Source organism: Jaculus jaculus, chromosome 19 (assembly GCF_020740685.1).
Source record: "Jaculus jaculus isolate mJacJac1 chromosome 19, mJacJac1.mat.Y.cur, whole genome shotgun sequence".
Taxonomy (NCBI): Eukaryota; Metazoa; Chordata; class Mammalia; order Rodentia; family Dipodidae; genus Jaculus; species Jaculus jaculus.
The window spans coordinates 27988151-27999344 of NC_059120.1; the positions used below are offsets into that span (position 1 = coordinate 27988151).

At 40.1% G+C, this 11194-nt stretch overlaps 1 pseudogene; it reads right to left on the minus strand.

Moving 5' to 3' along the window:
• Positions 1-2034: 2034 nt before the first annotated feature.
• LOC101596835 lies at positions 2035-10818 on the minus strand (annotated as a pseudogene).
• Between the last annotated feature and the right edge of the window lie 376 nt (positions 10819-11194).

Consider the following 11194-nt stretch of genomic DNA (forward strand, 5'->3'; position numbering starts at 1 on the left):
CTGCACAAACTGTTCTTGGTCATTTCTGCCAGCAATGCGAACCTGACTGCAATACTACCTCTCCCAGCTGACCTCATAACCTATGCATCTACCATGCACTGGTGTTTTTCTTGGAGTAGTTTCAGGTAGTTAAGGTAAAAGAGAAGAGTTGCCATTATTTCCTTTTTTTTCTCTCTACATTTTGTTTATTGAGACAAACTAATTAAAAGCCACAAACATAGGGCATGTTTACATGAACATTATAGCAAACATATACATTAAAAGTGTAGGAATGTGTTGCCTTCCTGCTAAATAGAAAGTTCCTAAGTTGTACAATTTAATGTCCTAAAGTACAAAAGATCATTTATAAAATTTTTTACGCTAGGTACTATTTATTTTATTTTATCACTATGTAGTTCAACCCCCTAGCACTGTTTTATATAATGACACACAGATACCTGGCCCTGATGTAGGAAGTCTGCCTCAGTATTTTGACGTTTGTGCTGATACAGTGGGGTATAAATGAAAGTCATTCAGTTTGATGGTCCTGAAAGCATTTTGCAGGATTAACACAACTAATTTCCACTTCTCTTAACTGCAAGATTAAAAAATGAAAAAGACCAAAACCATATTGCAATGTAAAAAACAAAAGTTACAGTGTCTTGGTTTTAACTTTTCAACATGATGCTTTGAAAATATGAATGTGTGGCATAATGGTGTGGAGTATCTGTTTCAGTAGGTTTTGGTTTCTACCTTATGTACAGGGATAAAACATCCTACTAAGAAATAAAAAGCACACGTCTCACCGTGCACAATCATTGCTGGGTTTCCATGGAGAGTACAAATAGCTACCTCCCTGAAAACACCACAAAGCCGATACAAGTGTTTCCTCAAAAAAAAAAAAAAAAAAAAAAAAAGGTGATGTCCATGTTTACAAAGTTTAACAAATATGCACAATACTTGATTAAACAGAAGGAGGGAAAAAATAAAAGATACACTCTGCTTGTTCTGAAGGGGCATACTACCTAGTTAGTGGTTCGAATAAAAACTGTATACAATTTCATATAAGACATAGACTCTAGTGAGCATCTAACACATTTGTGCCTATTGCAACAACAACAGGCTCTGATTGGGAGAGAGAGGAGCGTATCACATCCCAGTGCCTCCAATGTCTTCCAATTTAGAGCAATAACTGAATGGTTCCAAAGTACACCTTAGCTCCTGAACAGTCCCACTGGCCTGTTAGAAGCCTGCCTGCTCACACACCTGACTCCTCTTTCAGTTGTGGCTTTTTCTTATCAAAACACAATTTGTATTTTTTAATTTTTTTTAAAAAGTCAACTACAATGCTATTTTCCATCAGGATTAATATGCTGAGCAATATTTACATGTCCAAATATCAGGTCACAATCCCTAATATATGTTGAAGTTAGAATGATAAGTTATCATATTCTTTGCATAGCAGAGCTGGTATCACCTTTCCCATAGGGAATGCTGCACAAAATTAACATATTCCCAAAGGTAAAATGCATATTCTCTGAAATGCATTTTATTATAACAATGCATCTACTTAGTCATAAAAACAAAAAACTCAGAAAATTTTACACTAGCTCTCAATCTGTGGATTTAAAACTTCAGGTTAAAACAGCTACCTGTACTTTGTACAGAAGTATGAGTTCTGCTAGTGTTTAGAATAAAATGATTTCTTGGGATTAGAAACAATAATGCTGCCTTTTCCCTTGCATTTTGAAATGGGTTTTGTCTTTTTATGACTGGTTTTAATTCTGGCACTTCATCTTGCCAACTACTATGCTCTTTAAGCAATGCTATCACCTAAAAGGAATTTCTGATTAGACTAAAATGGTCCAGTGATATGCTACATATACACCCTACTTTGAACAAACCCAGCCAAATGGGAGCAGAATGCTACTACACTCTTATTAACTAGTGTAATAAAATCTTCCAATTTCATGGTTTGTGTTTTGCTTTAATCAACTAAAAGTAAATTGCTGGTAAATATTTACTTGAACCCGTACTTTGATTTCATAACAATGTTTACCAAGGTGGTGATGTAGGCAAAGCTTGGGACAAGAAAGGCATGTGCTTTCTGCAGGCCTCATTGCTATATTGAGAGGAGGAGCTAATGTCATAGGTGTGGGCAGGTTCATTGGAGATGTGATGGTGACAGGGTGTGCTATATTCACTGGGGCATTTATAGGGGTGGGGAGGTTGACTGAGGTAGTGAGTGTTAAAGGAGAGGTCATGGATAATGGACTGGTTATAGATACAGGATGCCCTATATTCATTGGGCTGGTTATGTTAACTGCACTTGAAACATTTACTGGACTTCTCATGCTCATTGCAGCTGCCACTGTGACTAGTTTTGACATAGTCCCAGACAACACAGAGGACGTTATATTGAATGGAGTAGTGAGAGTCACAGGTGTGGTAGCAGCCGTGGAGGTTTGGCAGAAAGTTGGCAGCCTCTTTCTTTCTTGCTTTGACAGCTTCTTCCCAGTCTCAGTGTCTCTACCTGCTTCCCTGGCCAGCTTGTCACATGCTGCTGCTGCTGCTGCTGCTGCTTCTGACTGCTGGTCTCTTCACTCATGCATGTTTGGCTGATGCCTTGTTTACACGTGTTACAGTTGATACTTTGGCTTTGCCCATGTGTCTTTGAGTGGCTGATGATGTATGCTGCACTCAGGAGTTTCCCACAGATGTTCCATGAGACCTTGCCTTCGTGGCACACCATGATTGTCCCTAGTCTGTCTTTGGTGGCAAAGGCAACAGTGCATGTTTGGCATTTGAAGGGTCTTTCTGTTGAATGAACATGTGTTACGTGACAGCTTAAGTGGTCAGGCCTCGAGAAGCCTTTCCCCCAAACATTGCAGGAATAGGCTTTGGTGATGCCTCCTTAGTGAGACCCCACACAGTAAATCATCCGGCCCTTCCTCTTGAAACGCTGGTTACAAATAGGACACTCACAGGCTTTCGTCCCAACGGGAAAGCTGGTGTTGGTGGAGGAGCACACATCACGAAGGCCTTTCCGCGCATCTCACAAGCCTGGTTCTTCTTGACGGGCTTACTGGGTTTCTTGACAGACTGGGTCACAGGCATAGCTGTGGTGCTGGCACTACTACTGGGGTTGGTACCCGACGAAGATGGGGTGACTTCTGGCCAGATGCCCGGAACAGGCACGCGGTCCAGATGGCCGCCCTGGCCCTCCTCCCCGCGCCCTGCTCCGGAGCGTCCTCAGCCGGAGGAGGCGGCGACAAAGCGGCGGCAGCAGCAGCCACCGTTATTTCAAATGGATATTTATTAAAATAATTAATTATCAGAGTAAAATTTTATTTAGCACAATTGCCAAAAGCCCAAGCAACTTCACATACGACCAACTCACAGAACTTGCTGTTTTATTATTTCTACGTATTTCATTCAAAAGCATGTTCCAACGGTCCAACTTCCTCCCACACGGTCTAATTTTCCAGTGTTTCTACCACCTGCCAATGGTGCCACAGGTAGGTGATTAACTTTTAGCACACATGCCTTTGGAAAACATTGACCCAAACAAATTTAAGGGATTCGATAAAGCAATATGCATTAAAAATAACCCATCCGTCTAATTTCCAAGTCTTAACTGATTTATAAACATCATAACACTTATGTTATTTTATATGGCTTCAATGATTCTGATATAAGTTCTGCTAGCAGTTTCTTCTTGTCACTAAAACTTTTTTATTGTCATTTCCTCTCAGCATTACTGCACTGCCTGATCATATAGCAGGTACTCAGTAAATGTTAAAGAGAAAGAACAGCCCAGGTTTTCCCCCTGGCCAACTGCTGACTCTGTCTCTCTCCCTCAACAGCAATCCTTCAGTGAGACCCTCACCACTGGTACCTGTCTTCTTACACCAGTAGTTTATTTCATAAGGGTTTCAAGTATATCTTTACATAAGTTAATTCATCCATTTCTGCCTTGTGTCCAACACACAATTTTTATTCCAAACTCTTCAGGTGTTAGTTGCAGACATTAGTACATCCTTCCCTTAAATACTGTAGCATCTGTTTCCTAGAACAAGAAAATTTTCTGATTAAAAAAATCATGGGATAATGGTGAATACATGCATTATATAGGTATGTCTGGAGTGCATATGTAAGTGCATAGGGATGCTTCTATGCATGTGTTGGAGTATCAAATCAGCAAGTATTTCTATGTTAATAGCTTTTGAATATACTATTATTGTAATGGTTGGTTAGAGCTTTCTTCTTTATAATAATAATTATTTAATCAATTTTATATCTAATTAAGTATTTTTTGATATCTAATAAGCCAATAATAGTATTTCACTTTACTTAGTTCAGTACATAATTATTTGTTTGAGATAACTTGCTAACCTTGAAACTGATGAGTTAAAGAAAATAATTCCTTTGTTTGTGTTATGTTTCTGAGATAGGGCCCTGCTATATATCAGCCACACTGGACTCAAACTCAACTTCCTGCCTCAGTCTCTGTAGTGCTAGGGTTATAGAAGGGCACCTCCACATTTAGCTTTAGAACAAAACAAATCTGGTTGTATCTCTCAATATTTATTATATTAAAATGAGAAGTAGAAGTTTCCTCTTTGTAGGTAGTTTTTATTTTCTTTTCTCACTTTTTTTAACCTCCTCTACTGTTCATGTCAAAATATTGATGGCTCTGAAGAGTGTGTGTCTTGTAGGACATGGGTAACCACTGTGGATTCATAATGCACTAGTTGGTTCATGTCCTAAGGCAGTGACCCACATTTCTCTTTTCCACACTGTGGCTCTTATGTCCTTTCAGCCCCATCTTCTGCAGTGTTTCCTGAGCCTTAGAGAGTGTGATAAAGATGTCTCATTCAGTGTTGAGATTGCGACAGCTCCGATGAGTTTTCTACCTCCCCCAAATCTGCTGCCATTGTCATAGAGGCAGTTCTATAGCTAGCAATGACAGTAACACTCAGATTCATTCTACCACTTCCTCTGCAATGCTCACTAAACCCTGGCTGGTGTGACAGAGGTGACTTGAGCACTGGGATTTCTCTTTTCCTTGTAATTTATTGTTTTTCTTAATTACATATTTTAAAAATATTTTATTTATCTGAGAGAGAGAATGAGTCAGAGAAAGAGAGAGAGAATAGACATGCAAGAGCTCCAGCAAACAAACTCCAGCCACATGCACCACCTTGTGCATCTGGCTTATGTGGGTACTGGGGAATCAAGCCTGATTCCTTAGGCTTTGCAGGCTAGTGCCTTAACTGCTAAGCCATCTCCCTAGGTCTAATAATATCCTTTTGTTTGTTCGATTGTTTGTTTGATTATCTGAGGCACGGTCTTACTCTAGCCCAGGCTGACCTGGAACTCACTCTGTAGCCCACTCACTCGGTATCCCTGGGATACAGAGTGAGATATATCTTTTCATAAGCTAATGAAGAAGTAGGTTGCTATAGTACTTATTCATACCATCTTTAGTTTGGTGTATCCCTTCCTTTCCCTTGTCCCTCTTTGGACCTTTCAATCCTCTATATTCTGTCCCTCTACTTGCTTGTCAACTTTCCCCTCGCTTCATCATTTCCTGCTTCTTCTCTTTCTAAGGAGTGGCTTATCTTATATTTCTGCAAATTTCTTTAAAGTCTAGCATTGTCATCTACCCTTATATAAGCTGTAAAATAATTAGAGATAGTGGAGGAAATAATATATTATTTTTCATCATTATTACAAATATTTTACATTATATTATCAGATTTCTTTATTACTGTTTCATTATTATATATTTATAAATTGTAACATAATTTAACGTAATGTAATCTATAAAATGCACTTCACAGACATCAGCCAAGTCTCAGACACCATATGTTTCCCTGAAACACTCTTTGAGGATTTCTGTCTTTAGTAGAAGTTCTATATTGTGACCCTCAGTCCTGATTAGTGGGCTTGCCTTGAACTTGTTCCATTTGGGCCCTGGAGTAGGAACATGATGAACCCAGTTCCTTCCACCCAGTTGTGCTGAAGATAACACAGGTGTACTTGGAGCACTGGTGGAAGATGAGCTGCAAGCCCAGAGTCTGTCCTTCCAGTGGTCAGTGTGCAAAGCACATTTGCACTTCTTCCTGAGTCAGTCCTTCCTGTGATGAGTCTGAGGGCAAGAATGGATGCGACAATGTGAAAAACACATGGGCACTTCCTGCAGACCTGCTTGGCAGGAGCAGGTGGTCCAAAGAACCTGCCTTGTGCTGCTGCTGGGAAGCTGAGCCACAGGTGATAAGACACTAAGCCAGCAGCTGCTGCTGAGGTGACTTGGTCCTTCAGGAAGAAGGAATTGCCTTGCTGCTGCCCAACTGGCCACCTTGGTTGGAGCTGGACTGAGGGGCAACTTCAATCTGCAATGTCCAGTTGCAAAGGTGGGGCCTTAGGAAGGAGAAGCAGTATCCACAGGCTCAAGATCCTTGGCAGCATGGGATGGTGCATGCTGTGGCTTCCTTCATGTTGCTGAGACAGAACAGCAAACCCACAGCAGCTGATGGTTAGAGTTTGTCTTTGTTTACTATCTAAAGGGCAATCTGCCAAGGAAAGATGGTAGATCAGAAGCTGGACATCACTTCTTTTCACAGCAGCCATGGGAAAGCATCAAAAGAGCAAGCTGAGCTATGGCAAGGGGGAAGCTAGGCTATAATACCCAAAAGCCAGTCCCCAGAAACACCTCATCCAGCAAGGGTCCATCTCCCAAATAGCACCATATGGGGCAAATCATTGAAAATGCATGAGATTACAGAGACCACAGCGATGCTTCCATAAATGGATACACAGAATCTGAACAGCAGAGACCCAAGGATGAACACCGGGGACAGAGATGTTTTGCTGGTGACCATCAAGCTTAACAAATGTAGCATTTGCAGCCAGACTCTGATGCCTACAGTCATTGACATTGGGAAATGGCAAAGCTCCCACACTGGGACCTAAGGATGTTCTATCTGTGGGACTATAGAGACATGGGGAATCTCACTCTGGGGCCGTCTGTCCTCCTCTTGTGCAAGAGAAGGAAGTTTCCAGGGAGAAGGAACCTTCTCCTGCTTTTGCTCCTCCTTCACTGTCTCCTCTTGCTCCTCCTACTTCCCTTCTTCTCTTTCTTGCCTTTTTGTAAAGGTTTCTTTGTCTCTTGTCTCTGTGTCCTCTAGGAAAGGAGGGAGAGGTTATTTACAGGAGCATGAGTAACTTACTAGTGTTTATAAAACTGAAGAAAACACCTTTGCTTCCCTGAGCAACCATTAACCATATATACACAGGGAGAATTTGGCCTCATGACTTTTGCTTGTGAAAGTTACAAATGAAATCTTGGATGAGAATTATTGAATTTCAAATGGCCAGTCACCTTGTATAGCAATCAGATAATTTGACCCAGAGCTGCAACATCTTTACTGGAGAAGATATATAATGGCTATAATATTGTGTTTAGCAGTTTGAATTAAATGCATTAGGAGCAATCTTGGGAAGCTAGATAACACAAAAAATCATCTAACCAATGAGTCTGGTTGTAGGTCTGGAGGCAAAGCAGGGTGGGCACTAAGGGGCACCAGCATTATCTTGCTTGGCATCTCCTTCAGGAAAGGTCATAGCTGGTCTCATGAACAATGCAGGATTGATTCTCCCAAGGAAAGGCAGAGAGGGTAATACTGCAGGGCCCCAAGGTAGGGATATATCTGCTGCAAAGAGTAGGAAGACCACTTCCTCAGGTAAGAGAAGCCTGTCCAAATCTGCATTCAGTAAGCCCAGCTTCATTGGTGTCCTTCCACATATCTTCATCTCAAGTTAAAGATCCCAGTTTTTCCCCTTTATCCAATCAGTACCATCACTTTATTTTTTTAAATTTTTTTATTTTATTTTTTTTTGGGGGGGGGTTTCAAGGTAGGGTCTCACTCTAGCCCAGGCTGACCTGGAATTCACTATGGAGTCTCAGGGTGGCCTCGAACTCAGGGTGATCCTCCTACCTCTGCCTCCCAAGTGCTGGGATTAAAGGCGTGCGCCACCATGCCCGGCAGTACCCTCACTTTAACTGCTGACACCCTTCAAGACTGGAATTTATACTTACATCAGAAGTTAGTCAACTGTAGGACGAGGGTTTGGTTTTTGTTAACAGCAATTTGAGCCCTATAGTGTTGGAGGAAAGGTTCACTTCCAGGTCACACTTAGAAATATGGACATTCTTTATATGCACGTCTAGAGCTGAGAAATGTCATCTCTTAGATCATTATTTTTATCTGTTACTTTATTCAAAGATTCTAGAAGCAATCTACCTGCATATGATGTTCCTTCCTTTTCCACAAATGGTCATTAGTTTCCTATGGAGTCACTAAGTTCTTCTCACACTGAACTCTTAATGACTAAACCATTTCGTGGAGGACAAGCACACAACTATGAAACAACAATGATTTTTGAAGCAACATTTACTTGATTTTAGACCTGAGAATATTTTCATAATGTGTATTCTTTCTCCTGGAGAAGTTATAGGGTTTCTGACATTGTAAGTCTGGGAATTACAAGTTGTTCAATGCAATGCTTATGTTTGCTCCTCTAAAACACCCATTTCACTGGGGTTTCCCTGCTTACACAGAGTTGCTCATGACATTTTTCACATGTTCTTTATATATCGCAGGAGACACAGTGAAGCCATGCAGTGGACAAAATTCTGTCTATTCTCAGTCCTTCCATCACTGTTCTTGGCTACTCTCCATATAAACCCCTCCTCTTATTCCAAATACATATTCTTTCACTCATGTAGTATACATATTCATTCAAATGGAACCATCTGTTGCTTCCTGTGAACCTCATAATCCAGTCACACTGTCGTCATCACCCAAGCTCTATACTATCTACACTGTTCTTAGTCTCCACTGTCTAAAACAGTTCAAGGACATTCAATTTATAGGGAATCTAGAAGAGAGCAAAAGTAAGAACGTTGCCTGGAAAAATGCCTAAAGGAAAGGCTTCTTTTAACTATTCTGTTTATTGTATTTGTATTAAAAAAAACTTTTTGAGTTTGGAACACTTTTTGCATTTAATAAACTAACAAGCTGAGGCTGGATGGTGAGACTTTATCAATTGAATTGGCTTCCAGGCCTGCAGTGTTGCTTGTGCAGACTTGTGTGCGCTGTCTTAAATTGAATAATAAATCCATTCCTTCCCTGTCTAGAAAAGCTGAATTGTTTGCTACAATTAAATGCTACTCTTTACCCAGTAAAATCTTTAGTAAAAGGAAATATTGTATTCCAAATGTATATTTCCTCGAAAGTAAAGAAAGCTGTAACATTTCAGGATTCAAGCTAGTAGGAATTAAAATCCAATCATTTCCATGGGTTATAAAAATTGATTCTTTCCAGGTTGGTCTCCATAATGAATTCCACGCTAGCCTAGGCTACTCTCTGAATAAATAAATGTCTTCTTTGACATAAGTACCCACTTCAGATTCCTCCATTATTTAGGGATATCACAAGGCATTACTTAGCCAATATGCTATCAAGGTTACTGCTAATCTTTAAAATATTAAAAACCCAATTCCCCTGTAGTAGGAACAAAATATCCTTTGAGAAAAGTCAGTCTTCTAAGATAGCCTTAGACAAACTCACCAATGATTCAGGGGATATAAATTCACATTTTGGCTTTATCAACCCAATAGAAGAAACATTTACATGCACTGAAAACAATAATTTTGATATGAAAGAATAAATGCATGTACTCCTGGGGCTAAATTAATCATCCATCTAATTTTGCTGCTTCACTAAACTTGAATAAAGCTCACTGGTCTCATATTGAGTAAATTATTGTACTTCTTAATCAGTATTGTAAGGTATTTTTTAATTAACATAAATGTATTTCTCACGTGTTACAAAACTTTTCAGAGACAAAATTAAGACAGCAAATGACAAGCCAAGTATTTGTTGTACTACTATTAACATTTGTACTATTAACATGTTGTACTATTAACATTTAATAGTTAGTTACTTCGGCATTCAGACAAATGATGCGGTATTTGTTGACCATTTAATTTTTTTGTTTATTTATTTGAGAGCAACAGACAGACAGAGAGAAAGAGGCAGATAGAGAGAGAAAGAGAATGGTCGTGCCAGGGCCTCCAGCCACTGCAAACGAACTCCAGATGTGTGTGCCCCCTTGTGCATCTGGCTAACGTGGGTCTTGGGGAATCGAGCCTCGAACCGGGGTCCTTAAGCTTCACAGGCAAGCGCTTAACCACTAAGCCATCTCTCCAGCCCTTTGTTGACCATTTGAATATTTAAGTATATCACTCTCTAATTTTGCTACACTGTTTGCCTATCTCTGTCCCTACAAATACAAAGTTTATCAAGGCTATGACACTAGCTGAACAAGTCATCTTCAGGTGGAATAATATTTTCTGAACAAATCAACACTAATAGAAGAATGTACTGAAGCAAGAACTACTAACTCTTAATAAGACTCAATATCAGGCCATCTTCACCCAGATTCATTCTCTTACTGTCACCTGTGAGTTCTCACCTACCTATAATGTGGAATCAACCAATTTACTAATTGGCACTTTTTTTTTTTCCTAGCACTACATTAATTTAATCTTTTTATTTGGTACAGAAAATGACCTCATATGCATCTTCCCTCAGCATTATCTCACAAGACCCTCTTGTTTCTCACAGAAATCCCTGCCAGCTGGCCATGACTCCTGGCCAGTGACTTCTCTTTTAGTGATGATCTTACCTGCCTCAGTTCCCAAGCCATGTGGCTTCTGATGTCCATGCTCTTCTCCCTGACAAGTTCCTGCTCCTTCCTGTAGTGCATTATTTCTCAGTTCTATTTCCCACTACCTCACCTTATTATAGATTTCTCTAGAAACTTGGCCTCTCAGGTACTGACTTGTCTGGTAGCATTCCCGGTCTTGTTGCCTACCTATTTCTTGGCCATGACAAAGTTAGCATAACTTTTCCCGGAATATGACAGAATCAGCATTTGCAGGTGTTTGTACATTCCTGAGACTGTGTTTAATGACAGTGCTGTGAGTGGCAATGATGAAAGACTGAGTAGCATGCAGGCAGGTAGAAATCCCAGAAAGTGCTTTGTGTAGAACCAAAGCCTCCCTCACCTTCCTCCCACTTTCTAGGTGATATTTTGAAATTCCAAGATTATTATTTTTATATTACTCAGGTTTTCCTCTATG